Consider the following 18735-nt stretch of genomic DNA (forward strand, 5'->3'; position numbering starts at 1 on the left):
AAAAGGATAAATTCATGGGCTGAGATAAGAGCAGTTTAATAATTGGAGGAAATAATAATAATAACAATAATAACATCAACAAAGGACTGATAAATAAGGCCCAAATTAGATGTAATTTCAGCCCAATAATGTTGCTCTCCACCCATTAACTGTTGCCCAGTTAATCCTCAAGCAACAATGGACTCAATGGATCAGAGGATTACAGCCCACTCTTCCCAGTTTATATACTGGACATGACATTCTGTGGTCTGGAATATGCCTTTGGCAGTTCAGGTCAGCTGTCCGGGCCATGGCCCCTCCCAGCTTCTTGTGCAGAGCACGGGACCCTGAAAAATCCTTGATTTTAGGGAGCACAACTCAACACCCACTGACACATCTGTGTGTGACCAACACTATTAGAGAGTCTCAGACTGGGTTTGAAGGAACCTTAAAGGTCCCCTGGTCCAACCCACTGCCAAATGGAGGGACAGTGCTCCCAATCCCAGAACACTGCCCTGTACCAGCTGCTCGTGAGAGGATTTAAACTCTACCCCAGCTGAAATCAGGGCTGAGCGTGAGGAGAAGCTGGAACTCAGCTGTAGTGACCATCCCGTTCCCTTGCCGTGACAGCAAAATATCCCCAGCTGAAGGACCTCAGGCAGCTCTTCTGGGACTCCTGGTGGAAAGGTGTCCTTGCAGGACATCCCCTCGTCCAGGTAATAATTAGCATTGACTCCATGAATCACAGAAGGCTGATCAATCTCATTATTATATCATTTTTAAGAAACCCATTGCTTTTATAGACAGTTACGATACAACTGGACCTAACTGGCCCACCAATCCAAACACCATCACCATTGGCTAATTAAGAAACCACCCTTTGGTAAACAAATCTCCATAACACATTCCACATGTTCACAACAACAGGTGCAGCAGGTGAAGAGAAGAATTGTTTCTCATTCTTTTCTCTGATCTTCTCACGGACTTCTCCCCAGGAGAATGCCTGGGAAAGTTGTTTCTCTCTGTGGCCAGAGAGCTGCTGCCACTGAAAGGCAGCAACTGGAGCGAGTCCCAGTGGAGCTGGTGCAGCCCAGACGGCCCTGACATGGCACAGGTGGAGTCCTGTCCTGCAGAAATGTGTCCTCTGCCTGCAGGAAAGGCAGCCTGGCACTCCAGGAGCGTCATCTGAAGGGACTGGGAACTATTGATGACTTCAGAACACAACTGAAGGGTTTTTCCTATCAATACAGTTTCCTTCCAAATGAGAGAAAGACAATGTGTTAAGCAAATACCTGACAGAGCAGCCGAGCTTACAAGGTGATTTTTACAACGTTCCCTGCTCTCACAAGGGAAAGTTCTGGTGGAGTTAAAACAACCTTATAGCATAAGGTTTGTGTTTCCCAACACCCACGGCAGCTTCTGCTCTTGTTCCCACATCGCTGTGAACGTCCTTGGGTTTGTACTGACTCAGCCACCCCTTGAATTGAAACAGGAACTTCTCCTAAGATATTCAGACTTATAAAGAGACATTCCTTGGACACAAAGTGTTCTCCAGCATGGACAGAGCACTATGAAGCCCCACCACGTACCTTTGCTCCTGAGGCTTCTTCCCTGGCTTGTCAGGAAAGCTGTCAGGTATTTGGGGGTGGGTGTTCTGTTCTTTGGTCTTTGCCCAGTTCAGATTAAAATATTTTTGAAGTGTCTTACATATATTACTACACTTTAAAACTTTAAATTTCAAGTTTTTTATTATGTAATATTACACATTTTAAATTAAATTACATATTTATATTTAAAATGTTAGTTTTATTATTTAATTTTAAAAATTTTCTTCACAACCTCAAGTTAAATGTAGTGGTTTTTTGAGAGTCTGTACCTTTCAGTATAGAAAGTCTAAAATTCTCAGTATCTAGGACCCTAACAGAAGTGTTTTAAAATATTATTCTTAGAAGCTGGTTCATCATTGGCCCTTGTGTGTTTAGTTTATTATGTGCAAAACTTCATTTAGGGGGAAAGTCTCCTGTTCTAGGTCATTAGATGGTGATTTTTGGTTACAAGTTTAGTCCCCAGGGTTTTTTTTTCTTGTGTGTGTGGGCTTTTTAGTTTGAGGCTTCTGTCCTTTTTGCACTTTTGGGTTTTTTGGGAGTTGGAGTTTTTTCTTTTTGTTTTGGGGTTTGGGTTTTTTTGCTGTTTTGAAGGTTTCATTTTGTGGAAAAGGTTTTTTTGTGCCACTTATGGATCTAAAGCTTTTGCTTTCCTTTCAGTGTACTCATACTTGCATAAAAAATGTGTGTGTGCATTTGCGTGTATACACACACACTTATATAAAATTATTATATGTATATATTTATATATAAAGTTATATAATAATTTCTTATCTCATAACTTCCTCTCAACCACTGCACTTATGGGCAGAAACTGTCATCCTTGGGCCCTGCACTCTGCAGGATGAGCTGTTTTTCTGATACTCCTTTTCTGTTCCCTATTCCCTGGTATCAGCTCCCATTCAGTGCCATTGGAATGATGGTGGCTGATGTCTCAGCTGGTAGAAATATGGTTTGTGAGGGTCCAGCATGTTGAAAAACATTATTGTGGTGGGGATGGGTTTAGTGAGGACATTTGAAAACCATCTGATGTATCAAGAAAAGATAAAGAACAGGACAAATGTAAGGAGTTGATCCTGTGATCATTCTGACCATGAAATGTGCATTTTCCTCAGCAGCCTTCCATGGACTGTTCTTCCATGAGCTTTTTCATTCCTTTTTTAAACCCCTATAAATATCTGCCGACTGACCCTGCACATGACAGATCCACAGATAATTATCATTTGTGGGAAGAGAAATTCTTCGGTGTGTTCTGCACCTGCAACCCCACAGTTTGGCGTGGTGCTCTCCCATTCTTGTGTTAGAAGTGACACTGAGACATCACATCCCATCAGCCTTCCCCAAACTTCAGCACTTTTCCTGCCTATTTCCCAAACCCTTTGGCCTTCTCTGTTCCAGTGAGTTTGTGCCTGCCCAAAGCACCACACAAAAATGCCATTTCAGATCCGAGGACTGTACTGCTGTCAGTGGTTTCATCTCCTGCTGGTTTTGTGATCCTGCTTCCTCTGTTCTCTCAGTGCTTCTGAGTTAACGGCTGGACTCAATGATCTGAGAGGTCTTTTCCAACCTCAGTGATTCTATGATTCCATGAACAGCACAGTTACCTTGTGCTCAGGAGTTTAAGCAGCAAAATCCTTTCTAACCAGTGGTAGTTTTTCCCCCTCTCCTAGTGGTGTTTCTTATTCTTATCCTACCAAAACTAGGTTTTAACCAATTTCCCACACTTTCTGAAGGGACTCTGGATCAGGAGGGGCAGTTCCTCACTGACCTGATTTTCTCTCTGGGACCAGAGATCTGGCAAAAGGTCTTTTTAAAAGCCTTGAGCTGCATTCTGAGGACACAGATCCTTCTTTCCCTGTGGGAATCCCTCCTAGAGAAGGAACACCCCAACCCTGCCTCCCCTGCATGTAGGAGCTGAGCTCTCCTTGCTGCTCTAACGATTCAGTGAGGTGACAATATTTTTGTAGTGATATTAATTAGAGCCCCTTGAATGATATCAGTGCCCAGGGCTCGCTGAGCAGCAGTTTAAGCTGTGGGTGTTCAGAACCAGGTGCTCAAGGGCTCCTGGAGGTTCTACATCTGCAAGCATTCAACATCAGCCCCTGAGCTGTTCCTTGAGCACTTTGATGGCCTCAGGAGCCTGTGCTGAACTTCTGCTTTAGATCCCTGGTAACATATCCCAGTTTCCTTCTTTATCCCAGCAGTTCTGCCTGTCTGAGCTGCTTTCTCACAGTGGCTGGGACTGGGACATGACTGTCAATCTCCAGTGCAAGCAGACTTTACTTCAGTCACACAGCTCGACGTGGCACTGTTCAGTCTGGGCACTGGATGCTGGGGCAGGCACTGCCCAGGCTCCCAAGGGAATGGGCACAGCCCCGAGGCTGCCAGAGCTCCAGGAGTGTTCAGACAATGCTCCCAGGGATGCACAGCGTGGGATTGTTGGGGTGTCTGTGCAGGGCCAGGAGCTGGGCTCTGATCCTTGTGGGTCCCTCCCAGCTCAGGATATTCCATGATTCTGATTCTTTTCCATTAGGGGAATTCTGCTGCTTTCCTGCATTCACTGTGTGTGGGGAGATGGATTCACTGTCCAGTTCAGTGCTTACACCTGAAAAAGCCTGTCCAGCTGCTCCTTAGTGAGGTTTGTGGAATGAAAGAAGCCACTGACTGCATTTTCTTGCTGGCAATGGACTATTATGGGCTGCATTTGCTGTCACAGAGGCTGGAAAGTTTCATTTGTTAAAGGATTTTTCACCCCTTTCACTCCTGTGAACAGGTCTGGTCCCAGGGAAGGATGTGCTGAAGAACAACACAAGTGCAGCAGCTCGTGGAATCATGGAACCATGGAACCATGGAATCATGGAATGGTTTGGGCTGGGAGGGACCTTAAAACTCATCCAGTTCTGTCCTAGGGACACATTCCACTAGACCAAGTTGCTCCATCCTGGCCTTGGACACTTCCAGGGAAAATGCATTCCAAGGCTGCATAAAAGACAACTTAATTGATAGAGGAGGAGGCACTGAAAAATTCCTTTATAAATCCAGACCAGAAGTGAGGCTCCTTTGAACTCAGATCCCAGCCAATTCAGGCTCCATTGGCACCTTCCTCTGGGCATGGAATCATCGTGCTGTGGTCTCTGGAAAGAAAATGAGCCTGTGTGTGAAACCATGTATTCCATAGTGTCAGAAGACATGGGGAAGGGTGAGGTGCTCCATGTTTCGTGCCAGCCCCAGCTTTCCTGCTGAGTCTGCCCTGAAACACTCCTGGCAGGATCTGTGGGAGCGCATCCCACAGCGGGGGAAGGCACAGCTGGGCATCTCTGGTGCCTGTGGGACACACACAGCCCTGTGGGATGGACACACAGCCCTGTGGGATGGACACACAGCTCCGTGGGATGGACACACAGCCCTGTGGGATGGACACACAGCCCTGTGGGATGGACACACAGCTCCATGGGATGGACACACAGCCCTGTGGGATGGACACACAGCCCTGTGGGATGGACACACAGCTCTGTGGGATGGGATGGACACACAGCTCCGTGGGATGGGATGGACACACAGCTCCGTGGGATGGGATGGACACACAGCTCCGTGGGATGGGATGGGATGGGATGGGATGGGATGGACACACAGCTCCATGGGGTGGGATGGGATGGACACACAGCTTTGTGGGATGGGATGGGATGGGATGGACACACAGCTCTGTGGGATGGACACACAGCTCGATGGGATGGGATGGGATGGGATGGGATGGGATGGGATGGGATGGACACACAGCTCCGTGGGGTGGGATGGGATGGAAACACAGCTCCGTGGGATGGACACACAGCTCCATGGGATGGGATGGGATGGACACACAGCTCCATGGTGAAAAAGGAAGTTCCTGAAAAGTAAACCTCAGCATCTCACCCATCTTCCAGAGGAAACTCAAGAGGAAGTCTGGGAACTATGAGCAAGTCAGCCTCACCTCAGTCCCTGGGAAAGTCCTGGCAAAGGATCCCCATGGAAGCATTTTATAGCCATATACAAGAAAAGAAGGTGACTGGAGCAGCCAGAAGGGAATTGTTGATGAAAGATGCAAGGAAAAGTGTAAAAAAAAGCTTTTTTAAATTATTTTCCTTTCTATTTTGAGTTCTGTTCTGCACTTTAATGCATCTCCAGTCCAACAGGAATGTTTCCCTTTGCACTCTCTGGTAGGAAATAGCTCTTGAGAGCCTCTTTAACCTTTGTCAGGGAATTTCAGCTCATTTCCCACAAATGACAGGATAAGATTGCCCTCATGTGGCTTAAAAGAAAAATAAAGGCAGAAAAAAAAATTAAATTAAATTAAAGGAAGTAAAATAATAAAATAAAATAAAATAAAATAAAATAATAAAATAAAATAAAATAAAATAAAAATGAAATAAAGTAGTTTGGCAAACTCTGGTTCCTGCTGTCCTTCTCACAGACATTGCCCCTTCCGTTATCGTATCCTTTTGTATTCATTGAGAAGCACCTCACGGAAGATATGCAACAGCTGCTGTGATTCCAGAGAGGACAAGTGTCCCTGGAGGGACAGACAAATGAGAGAGGACCAAAAACAAAAAGCAGAATATAGATATGACTGAGGTAAGGATGAAAACATTCCTTGGATTTGTAGGGACTTGATAAAATACAGCTGCCCCATCCCTGAGAGTCTCCAGGTCCAGGCTGGATGGGGCTTGGAGCAGCCTGGGATAGTGGAAGGTGTCCCTGCTCAGGACAGGGACAGAACAAGATGGGCTTTAAGGTGTTCCTTTCAACCCACCCATTCTGGAATTCTGGGATTCTATGAACTGTGGTAAAGGGCTGATTCAAAGAGAAAAGGTTTCAATAACAAATATGGTGAAGCTTTGGACATTTATGAAGAAATTGTAGGATTTCCCAGGTTTGTAAGGCTTAAGAATGAATCAGACAAGCACTTCCCAGGAACAACCTGGAAAGAATTGCTTCTGCTTTTGTAGGAAAATGTAAACCTGTAGTTCAATGTAAATCCATGTGGATCAAAAGAGCATGCAGATCTATCAATGGATGGATCTACCTATCCATAGATAGATCTGTAGATCACCACAAATCTGGATGAACAGATCTGCAGCTCACCAAATGCGAATCAGTAGATCTGTATCTCACTATAAATCTGCTTGGATCGATAGATTTGCAGCTCACTATAGATCTGTCTGGATCAGAAGATCTGTGGCGGAGCAGCCATGTGAGCTGCCCTGGTTTCACAGGGACACATCTCCTGTAGCTCCTGGTGGCACTTGCACCCTCTGTTTCTGCCCTTTCACTCCCAACGCACTGAACCAAGAAAGCAAGACCCACCCACAGAGCTGCACATTCCAGATGTGAGCTCTGGAGTCAGACCAGTCCGTGGCAGGGGCTGGAATGAGATGATCTTTAAGGTCCCTTCCAACCCAAACCATTCCCTGATTCTGTCTCTGTGTCCAGTGTACAAAGAATCACAGAACATCCTGAGCTGGAAGGGACCCACAAGGATCATCCAGTCCAACTCCTGGCCCTGCACACACACCCCAACAATCCCACCCTGTCCAAACCCTCCTGGAGCTCTGGCAGCCTTGGGGCCGTGCCCATTCCCTGGGGAGTCTGGGCAGTGCCCAGCACCCTCTGGGGGAAGAACCTTCCCCTGATCTCCAGCCTTTCCCTTGGTGCTGTCCCTGCTCAGAGAGCAGAGATTGGAGCTGTCCCTCTCCACTCTCCAATCTTTAATCTCACTGTACAAATCCCTCCCTTCACTTTCCTCTGCCTTAGGTACCTCTGTCTATTGTAAAATGCAGGCGAACCCAGTGGGAAGGAATGCTGATGTCCAACTCCAGTTCAGGAGGCTGAATGATTTCTTTATTATAACTATGCTATAATACATTAATATACTATATAAAGGAAGATACTCAAACTACAAACCTACTTTCTCTATCATATCTAACTACTCACAGCTTGTGACCCTGTTCTGGAGAGTCCAGCCACAGGTGGGTTGGATTGGACATCAGGCTCAAACAATCCTCACCAGAATCCAATCAAGCAATCACCCCAGGTAAACAACTCACCAAACACATTCCACATGGGAAAAACAAGAAGCAGAAATATAACTTGTTTTCTCTTTCTTTCTTTCTCTCTGTGCACCTCTATGAAAAATCCTGAGAGAAATGTGCTGACACATCTGTCACCACCCCAGGGATTTTCTCTCTCCCAAGACATTTTCTAGCTAGAGGCTCTTCTGATCCTCCCCTGACTTGTGTCCTGGAGAGACACCTGTGACCCAAGTGTGGGACATGCTGTCCCACAGCAGGGCCCCCAGAGGATCCCCACAGGGAAGGATTGTGCCCATGGGACTGCTGTGACCCCCCTGGGGACAGCGGGCACAGCTTCTGTAGGCAGCTTCTGGAACACCCAGAGGTTATGTCACAGTCCTGTGCAGAGCTTTATCAGGCAATAAACATTAACAATCCTCAGCCCAACTGCCAGACTGTTGCTGGAATGGATTTGTTATTTTTACGAAGGAGAAGATGAAAGGCTGGCAGGAGAGAAGGTCCCAATAACCTGGATACCTCCTGACTGTACAGCCATAGAACGTCACCACAAAGGAGAGTGTTTTGTACCTGGCCCTGTGTTGGTTTTGAGTGACACAGCCTCAGTAATCAGGATCTGCAATTGCCCCTATTTCATACAGAACAAACATCATTCCTGCCATAAACTCTTTGAGGCAGGGCTTCTGTTTCATTGGCATTCATTTGCCCAGGCTCTTTTCCAAGCCAGCTCCTGACATCCTGTAGTCACAAACCCCACAAGTGACTCTCAGATAAGTCCCTGACTAATTTAACTGAGGGCTCTTTTTTGCTGCTGTTTCTCGTGGGGAGCTGCAAATCTGGGACCCCAACAGAGGCAAGGCTGCCACAGGCCCACCAGGCTCAGCAACACTGACTGTGCATCTCCAGTAGCTACACATCAACCCAGTAGCTGCTCCTGGATCTTCCCAATTGACCGCTCCAGACTCTAAAATCTCTCCTGCAGTTGGCCCAGACCCCTCCCCCACCAGAGCTTCTGGCAGTCAACTCCTCTGGTGCTCACACCCTCACACACCTGCAGACTCCTGGCTCCCAAGGCTCTAACCCAGCTGGTCAGCTCCTCTGGCAGGACACTCCTTGGGATCACATCCCCACAGCCCCACACAGCTCCAACCCCTGGCACAGCAGCCCTCCAGCCACAGTCCCACTCCAGGGGGGCTCTCAGACCTCCCTGCAGAGGGAATAAACAGTCCCTGACCCAGGAGAGGATTTAGGAATGGAGGTTGATGAGAAGGCAGGTCACAGTGTGCTGGTCAGGATCAGGATCACACTACCCAGTAAGCTCTTTACACAGCACTGGCCACTCTCGTCCCCATGGCCTTAATTTTTTTCCCCTGTATTTGTCTCTCTCCAAATTCCATCAGCCCCTCCATTTCCCCTCCTTTGCTTCCTCCCCTGAACTTCCTACAGTAAATCTAAATCTAATGAACTTGACTCCCCATGAGCTTCATATTGTTTTCTACATCCCTACACAGAGAGAGAGAGAAGAGAGGAGAGAAAATTCTGTTGGACTCATGGCGATGGATTTCACACCTTGACTACAGAATTGTGGAATATCTTGAGAGGGAAGGAACCCACAAGGACCATCCAGTCCAACTCCTGGTCCTGCACAGACCCCCCAACAATCCCACCTTGTGCCTGAGAGCTTTGTCCAAAAGGATCTTAAAGTTAATCCCGTTCCACTCCTGCCATGGGCAGGGACACCTTCCATTGTCCCAGGCTGCTCCAAGACCTGCCCAACCTGGCCTTGGGCACTTCCAGGGATCCAGAGGCAGCCACAGCTGCTCTGGGCACCCTGTGCCAGGGCCTCACCACCCTCACAGACAGGAATTCCTTCCCACTATTCCATCTATCCCTGCCCTCTGGTAGTGGAGGCCATTCCCTGTGTCCTGTCCCTCCATCCCTTGTCCCCAGTCCCTCTCCATCTCTCCTGGAGCCCCTTTAGACACTGGAAAGGCTCTGAGCTCTCCCTGGAGCCTTCTTTCCTCCAGGTGAACACCCTCAGCTCTCCCAGCCTGGCTCCAGAGCAGAGGGGCTCCAGCCCATGGAACAGCTCCATGTCTCCCAGAGGCCTTTGTTGACTGGCAGTGACAAACCAGGTTTTGGTCACATCTTCCACATGACATGCCTGAGGTGCCCAGAGTTGCTATGGGACAGTCCCTTGGCACAGTCTATTTTCTTCCTGGAACAAAGAAGAGAATTCTCTGTGTGATGTTCTGTGAATTCCCCACTCTCGGGTGATCAGTTATCTCTGCTATTGAATTATCAGTGTTCAGACCTTCCACTCTCCCCAAAAACAACCTGTTCAGCAGTTGGATTCCTGGAGTGGCACCTTTATTATTCCTGCAAGTTCCGTGCTGTTCTCTGTGCCTTTGTGTGCTCACTCAGCCACATCTATTCCTGCCAGCCTCATTCAGAGCCATCACAAGTGCTCTGTGAAGGTCTGAGTCAACAAGAGATCAAAGAGAAAGAGCAGCTTTAGAGCACACAAAGGCAAATGACACCAGACAAGGGGAATTTACCGAAATGATTGGGCAGCAGGTTCAGAATAATCATAAATATTTCTTTTTCACCTACAAATATGCACCACGCTTGTTGAAACTTGAACACAAGCTTCAAAAAAAAAAGAAAAAAAACTTCCAGAGCTATTAAAAGCCAAGCAGTTCATAAGCAAACTGAGACATGGATCCTTGAAGGTGTCAGAGAAATGTCACTGGATGTGCCTTTCTGAAGGATCTGGAAATAACACACCCTCCCATGATTAACCTGTCCCTCACAGTTGCCCCCCTCACCCTTCTCTTCTCCCCTTTCCCAGATTAAAGAAGTTCATCCCCCTCCATCTGATGTACCACAGACCCCTCACCACCTCGGTCACTCTGCACTGGATTTTCCAGGTTTTTTCCCCAGGTATCTCCCAGCAGAGGAGTTGGACGTCTATCATGAGATACCAAAAAATCAAAATTGCCTGGGGTGAATCACCTGAGTAAAATTCAGGCCCCTGCTGGGACACACCAGACTGTGGGGTATTTGCTATTTAAAGCAGCTGAATGCTAACAGGAATATTGGGATTCACTGTGTTACCTCATCCACTGGGACAGCAAAGCAGAATATTTACTGCTCCGCTCAAAAAGTGTCGTACCATGACAGGACTGGAAACAGCAATAAAATACATTTATCATTAATTGTGATTAGTGAAATATAGTGAAATACCCGATAGTGAAATATCCCAGGCAGAGGAGAATATGGGATTGGTCTTTCAGACTCCTGGGGAAAAAAAAAAAAATCCTGGAAAGATCTAAGAGTATTCCTAACCCAGTGATGATAGTTTTTTTTATCAGAACATGGCAGTGATGCAAAACATTTAATGCAGATTCTCCTTGGCTGTGCCGTTGCTTTTATGGCCTTTTTATTGCTTATAAACCAAATCACGTCATCGCTGGTCCTTCTCTGACCCTTTAGTTAAAATGTTACCCCAAGGACAATCACATCTTTGTGTGCTCAGTGCTTGGTGAGCACTCCGGGATCCTTGGATTTGCATGGAGTGGGAGCAGAGCTCCACCCAGGGATGACACCAGTCCCACCAACATTGTCTCTAATCCTGCTGCATTTTTTTTCCATGAAAAGCACAGAAATTTCCTAAAAAAAAAAAAAAAAAAAAAAAAGGCTTCATTTGAAATTAGCAAAAGCTTCTGTTTTTCTGTTTCCTAGGTGGGGGCAAGACAGAAATTCACTGATATTAAACAAAAATACAAAGGAAGGGGGAGTGAGAACTGAAATGGGCTGCTCAGAGAGGTTGTGTAGTCTCCATCCTTGGAGACATCCAAAAGTCATCTGGAAAGGTCCTGGGCACTCAGGTCACAGGGACTGGATCACCCCCAGTGTCCTTTCCAACCTCACTCCAAGATTCTGTGAAGAAATGGGTTTGAGCCTTCATATTTTTGAGCATTTTAAAGCAAGGAAATATTTTTGCTGGTAAAACATATTCTTCCCCGGCTTGCTTCAAATTCTGTCTGGATTTTTCCATTTAGGGAAAATAAAAAAGACAAAAAAAGAGGGGAAAAAATAAGACCAAAAAATAGGATAAACATTCTGAAATACAAGAAGAATATGGAAAATACAGGAAGAATACATGAAGTGATGATGGCCAGAGGGTGGGAAGACAGAGGTTAATGGGAATAGAAGCAGATAGACAAAATTTTCTAGATAGAAGGGATACAGGAGTGGGACTAGAGGGTGATGTGGGTGGGAATTGGAAAGAAACTATGGGATTAGGACTTTAATAGGATCCAAAGCTGGTTGGTTGAGAACACTGGTGGCTAGAAAAGGGAGTCAAAATATTAGAAATATTTAGAAATTATAACTTTTAAACTAAGAAAGAATTATCAGTCCAGGAAATGTTGAGCTTCAGCAGAATAGAGGGAGAAATGGGCAGGGAAATCCCACATGGACCAAGAGAGTCATAGGGCAGGAATGAAAGGGGAGGAATAATGGAAGCTGGGGAAAGAGCCACATTACAGAATCAAGGAGGGGAAGAAAAACCAACCCAAACTCCAAAAATTAAAGGAAAGAGTCTGGGGTGGTGCCAGTAGGAAGGACCAGAACTGGCAACCATAAAGTGAATGCAAGGATGTATCAGGCAAGGCCTGGACGAGGCAGAAATTTGGAAGAGCTTAGCAGAGTGAGGATAAAGGTAAGAGAAATCTGGGGGGAAAGGTGAGGCAAATTTAAGGGAGAACAGGCACGAAAGTCAGTGCATCCACTATAAGTGAGAAAAGGGGAAATCCCACCTTCCTGATGACTGTGGACATGAAAACAGAATTTCACAGCGACAAAGGGACGAGGGGAATCGGGGGCTGGGAGTGGCAAGTGCTGGACATAGGGAAGAGCTGCCAGTCTCTGCATTATCCAGCACTTCAAGGAGGTCTTGGAATTACAGAACTGATGGAATTTGTCATCTCAGTGCTCAACAGCTGGGGAAAAACTCCAGTGTAGGGAGTTGGCAATAAAGGAGTGTTAATTATGCTAAGGTTTAGGCCTGGGGGTGTCAGGGCAGTAGAGACCACACTGCTCTTCCTATGGGTCAGAAGGGAAGAGGGAATTATTCAGAAAGAATTCATATATTATAAAGCCTAAAAAAACCCTCTGCCTGTGCCCAGTGTGAACTGGGATTTGGCATGTGCTAGAGAAAGCTGTGCATGTGTTAAGGAGGAATTTGTGTGTGGTTAAAGGATGTGGATGTCAAGTCTGTGTTTAAGAAAGATCATTCAGGCAATCCTTTAATTTGCAGGTGCTCAATCTCCCTTCCAAGCTGCTCATTATTTAACCACACACTCTGAAAGGAAATGGTTTCTAAAATTCTGAATTTACCTGCTTAAAATTTTGTTACATCCCTGACATAAAATCTCCCTTTTTATCAATCAGCTTTCCCTCTGTGCAAACCTCCCCCTGTGTCAGGGAGTTCTCTTGTCCTGGCTGAAGTAACTTATGTAATTCCCAGGGCTGCACATATTCCATGGGCAGGATCACCCAAGGAAAAGCAGCTTTGGGCAGAACTGCCAGCTGTGGCTGCTGTCCTCATGAACAGCCTCTTGCTCCTACCTCTGTTCAGTGCTTCTACTCCAGAATTTCTTCTGAAGATCAAATCTAAATTGCTGAGGGACATTCTCCCTCACCCTGTCACTGCCTGCTCTCTTAAAAAGTTCAAGCTCTTCATTAGAAGAGTAAAGGACTTTTATCCAAAAATGAACATTTGCCACCATGATCATGAAAAGCCTTTGAAATCTTTATCCCGTTTTTTTCTTTGTAACTCAGCCCTAAATCTCCTTTTAATTCCCCCCCTACTACACCTCGCTGCTGTACCCAGGAATGGGGCAGTTTTACTACATGGCAGCAGGAGAACAGAAAGTCCCTTTTTCTCCCTTCCTAGCTGTACAGTCTCTCTCCTGCAGCCCTGAGATATCACCTCATATTGACAGAACTGGTTTACACATGTTCTCATGAGTAAAGGGCACAGATAAATTTGTGCTGCTCAGTAGGGGCACTGTTGTGCTACTAGAAGTACCCTATAACTCTGAGTAAATTCTCCCAAATAATTTAAAAAGACATCACAGAAAATTATACATTAGTGTTGTTTATGGTTTTCCCCTATTAAAACAATGTTAGTCCCTTAAAGGAGCACAGATGTACAGAATAAAAGCTATGGGCATGAGCAAGTCCTAAATTCCAAAATTATACTAAAACTGTCCTGGGTCAGCCCAGCCTGTATGTGCTTAAAACCTGATTATAGAACTGCACATCTGGGCATTCCAGGACATTGGATGAGAATTCAGAACCAAGGCCAGGGCAGCTGGTGTAGTCAACGGACTGATCTAAGGAATTCCCATCTACATCCTCAGAGCTGTCCTGTCAAGTGAAACAGGAATTTACACATTTAATGTTACTTTTCTAACATCAGTTCTGGATTTAGGCACCAGGTTCCTGGGATAAAGGTGCAGCTTTGGAGCACTGGCAACCTTGTAGAACTTGGTTGCTGAGTTGAGGGCCCCAGATGGAGATAACAATTCAAGAGTTAAAATCTCTGATACAGACTTGTATTCCTTACAGGGGTCTGGGGAAGGGGCTCAGCCTGGAGAAAAGGAGGCTCAGGGGGGCCCTTGTGGCTCTGCACAACTCCTGACAGGAGGGGACAGCCAGGGGGGTCGGGCTTTGCTCCCAGGGAACAGGGACAGGAGGAGAGGGAACAGCCTCAGGCTGGGCCAGGAGAGGCTCAGGGTGGACACCAGGAGGAATTTCCTCATGGAAAGGGTGCTCAGGCCTTGGCAGGGGCTGCCCAGGGAGGTTTGGAGTGCCCATCCCTGGAGGTGTCCAAGGAACACCCGGACATGGCACTCAGTGCTCTGGGCTGGGGACAAGGTGGGAATCAGACACCGAGTGGACTCGATGTTCCTGGGGGGCTTTTCCAGCCTCAGTGATTCTGACATTCTGTGACCACAAACTGGTTTAAGTTCAGGACACTATTAAATGATATCTTTTAATCAGGGAAGCCCCAGACATGAAGCACCTTATATGAGGAAAAAGCAAGTAAGCAAGAAGAATATCCTAAACCAAATCTACCACAAAATCCAGCAATAATTTTTTTTAAAGATCCAAATCATTCCTAGCTTTTATCTCCTATACAGCATATAAACATGCGCAGATCCTTTCTTCACAATCTTGCCATCAATAAATAAAACAACAGGCAATGCTTTCATTTCAACACAATTCCTGCCGTGCAGTTTGGAATTCCTTCCTCCTAAAGGACGTTTAAAGGGAAGATTTCCTTTGCTCCTCTACACCCATTCCCTAAATCAACACCAATCAGTACAAGGAACAGGCTGATTTCTGGCTGTCAAAGTGTTCCTAAACACCAGAAATTCATCTTGAGTTAATGTTTCAGTTCTGCTACAAACTCAGAGGTGTCACCTGCAGATAAGTGGAAGGGAAAGGGATCCAACACACTGGGAATGAGGGCGGAGAAAGGGGATAACCCAATGCTGCTGTTGTGTATACAGGAGGCCAAATCACAGACAGATATTAAGTATTAAATCTTAATTATCAGACACTAAATATTAGCTATTAAGTATTAGATATTAAATATTAGATATTAATACTACCTACTAAAAGGCTGCAGCAGGTACTGAGTTTCACCCAGCATGTTCAGACCCCGGCAAAATTGCAGGAAATGAAACCCAGGGCGTTTCCATTCCAGTGCCACCCAACTCCTGCAGCACTGGAACTTCTCAGAGGAGTCACAGCCTCCGTGCTGGCAGATCTGCTCTGCTGGTGGCAGCAGATCCACATACAGCAGGACTGCAGGGATGTCCCCATGAGCTGGCAGCTGCAGTTTGACTGCAGTGAGAGATGGAGCCCAGAAAAATTGATGGGTGAAAATACATGATCCTGCTATAGAAATTCACAAACTTCCCAGCTGGACATGTCTTCCGTGGGTTCTCCCACCTTCGCAGAAGCAGATGGTGTAGGCAGCACTGGCACAGATCTCACACAGGTTGTCCTCAGCAGCCAGGCCTGTCCTGAGGAAGGAGGGATTCAGTCTGATGCCAGGAGAGCACAGCCACCTGCCAAAGTAATTGGACACTCCTTTCTACTCCTATTATTTTGAAGTTACTTGAAAGTACCTCTGCTCTAAGTAAAATTAACACATGCTAAAACTGGATTAAGGTATGAAATCAAACCTGAATTCATTGGGATGGGCACATCTGGAGGCAAGAGGACAAGAGGACAGGGAGCATTTCTTCCTAAAGTGTCCCTTATAATGGACAATAGATAAATGCAATATAATAACATAAAAAGCAAATACTGCAGCAGCAGGCCATGGCAAAGGGACTTTGGACAAGGGGGAATGTCTTAAGCTGAAGGAACGTAGATTTAGATGGGATATTGGGAGGAAATTCCTCTCTGTAAGGGTAGTGAGGCCCAGAGCAGATCCCAAAATCTGCTTCCAAGTGCATAAAAATCTGCATCTAAAAAAGGTGCCAAACACACTGGAGTTATAGGTGCTTCAGGCACAGGTTTCCCTGAACTGCAGGGTAGCTGTCCCAAGCCTGGCTTTGGGCTGCTCCCCCTGCACACTGTCTCCTGCACACCAGCCACTCTGTGGGAGGGATTTGGGAGCCACTCTGGGACCCCCTACCCCAGTGCCAGCCAGCAATGTCACTGCCAGTGCCCGCAGCCCCCACCCCAATTTGTGTCGCTCAGCAGGTGGTTCCTGATGTGGCATCTGGGGACATGGGTCAGGGGTGGCCTCGCCCATGCTGGGGCAGCACCTGGACCCAGTGGTCTCAAAGGGCTTTTCCAACCCCAGGGACTCCATGGGGCATTCAGGGACTGACTCAGCTGCACAGACAGGCAGGAGAAGCCCTTACAAAGAGATTAGACTGCCATGAGCTAGAGCACCTCAGGGCATCATTAAGAGAGCAGATAAAGCAGGAGAAACACAGCCAGTTACACCACTCTGTGGCTTGCAAGTGGGGCATGAACACCATTTCATCCTGATCTTGGCAGCCCCAAGGAAAGCAGCTATGAAGGTGGCACTGAAGATGCCATAGGTCTGACACTCCTGCCCCAGAGACACAGCCCAGCAGGTCTCTGTTGCAACCCGAACTATTTATGTCGTTCATGTGAAAAAACGCCAATCACTTCGGTTTTAAAATTTTAAAAATAATTTTAATTTTTATAAAAAAATTAAAAATTAAAAATTAAAATTTTTTTATAAAAATAATTTTAAACTTTTAATTTTAAAAGTTTAAAAAATAATAAAATTGTTATAAAAATAGTAATACAATTAGAGTAATAAAAATTTAGAGTTAGGACAATTACAAGACAATAAAAAGCAAAGAATTACGGATGTCCGGATGCTCTCGGGCACTTAAGCCCGATAAGCATGCCTTGTGAACAAAGGAATAATCTTTAAAAGCAATAGCCTGTTGCATATTCATACATCTCATACATGATGCATAAATTCCTTGCACACCTCGTTCAGTTCCAAGGGCTCCCATTAGAAATGGATCGCTGTACCCAGGATAAAACAGTCACCACCTGTCACTGCCTGTGACTGCCTGTGACCGCCTGTCACCGCCTGTGACTGCCTGTGACCTCCTGTGACTGCCTGTCACTGCCTGTCACTGTCTGTGACTGCCTGTCACCGCCTGTGACCGCCTGTGACCGCCTGTGACTGCCTGTCACTGCCTGTGACCGCCTGTGACCGCCTGTCACTGTCTGTGACTGCCTGTCACTGCCTGTCACTGCCTGTCACTGTCTGTGACCGCCTGTGACTGCCTGTCACTGTCTGTGACTGCCTGTCACTGCCTGTCACTGCCTGTCACTGCCTGTGACCGCCTGTGACCGCCTGTCACTGTCTGTGACTGCCTGTCACTGCCTGTCACTGCCTGTCACTGTCTGTGACTGCCTGTCACTGCCTGTCACCGCCTGTGACTGCCTGTCACTGCCTGTCACTGCCTGTGACCGCCTGTGACTGCCTGTCACTGCCTGTCACTGCCTGTGACTGCCTGTCACTGCCTGTCACCGCCTGTGACCGCCTGTCACCGCCTGTCACCGCCTGTCACTACCTGTGACCGCCTGTCACCGCTTGTCAACGCCTGTCACTGCCTGTCACTGCCTGTCACCGCCTGTCACCGCCTGTCACCGCCTGTGACCGCCTGTGACCACCTGTGACCACCTTGTGACCGCCTGTCACTGCCTGTGACCGCCTGTGACCGCCTGTGACCGCCTGTGACCGCCTGTCACTGCCTGTGACCACCTGTGACCGCCTGTCACTGCCCGCCTCCACCCACCCGGTCCAGCTCTGCCACCACCCTCGTCCCTAGGCTGAGAAGTATGGCGGCAAGATCATGCTCCAAGCTGGGGTCAGGGCTGGCTTTGGGGGGGAAGACGTCTTTGTGAGAAAAGAGGCTCCTTTCTGAGGAGAGAGACTCCATCTTGAGGAGAGAGGCTCCTTTCTGAGGAGAGAGAACTACCGCGGTTCTTTGTCCTTCCCCAAGAGCTAGCCTAGAGTGCCGCCATCTTGGGAAGGATGGCCTGGTTTGCCCGCCCGGGCCGCCATCCTGACAGTGGTGTGGCGTCATTTCCTGCACACTGTCACCATCTTGAGTGCGGCGCCGCGAGGTTTGTGGGGTTTTTTCCTGGTCCGCCATCTTGAGTGTTGTGACACGTGCTTTCTAGCGCGGTCGCCATCTTGCGAGTGGATTGGCGCCAGTTCCTGCAACGTCATCATCCTGCGTGACCTGTCACGTGACTTCTTGCAGCCGCAGCCCAATGCCACCTGGCAGCAGCGCCGCTGCTCCGTGGGCTCCCTGCAGTCCTCGCCCGACTCTGCCAGCACAGCCGGGACCCGCGCCTGGTGCTCCCACGCTGTTCCCGGGCACGGAAAGCGCCGCGGCGGGGGCCCGGCGGGGCACTGCGCGTGCGCGCGTTTCGGCTGCAGTACCGCTTTTGATCTGCAGGTGGGGCCAGGAGCCGTCTGCGGCAGTGCGCATGCG

General features: G+C 47.4%; 2 long non-coding RNA genes across 2 annotated transcripts; both read left to right on the forward strand.

Annotated features, from left to right (window-relative positions):
- The first annotated feature begins 291 nt into the window (after window positions 1–291).
- On the forward strand, window positions 292–4444 carry LOC137461756 (uncharacterized). The gene is made up of 3 exons (XR_010993476.1): window positions 292–666; window positions 1032–1624; window positions 4357–4444. It is a non-coding gene; the product is annotated as an uncharacterized lncRNA (long non-coding RNA).
- Window positions 4445–4701: 257 nt separating this feature from the next.
- LOC137461883 (uncharacterized) lies at window positions 4702–5904 on the forward strand. Its single transcript, XR_010993522.1, has 2 exons — window positions 4702–4782; window positions 5504–5904. It is a non-coding gene; the product is annotated as an uncharacterized lncRNA (long non-coding RNA).
- The last annotated feature ends 12831 nt before the right edge of the window (window positions 5905–18735 follow it).

Source organism: Anomalospiza imberbis, chromosome 23 (assembly GCF_031753505.1).
Source record: "Anomalospiza imberbis isolate Cuckoo-Finch-1a 21T00152 chromosome 23, ASM3175350v1, whole genome shotgun sequence".
Classification (NCBI taxonomy): Eukaryota; Metazoa; Chordata; class Aves; order Passeriformes; family Viduidae; genus Anomalospiza; species Anomalospiza imberbis.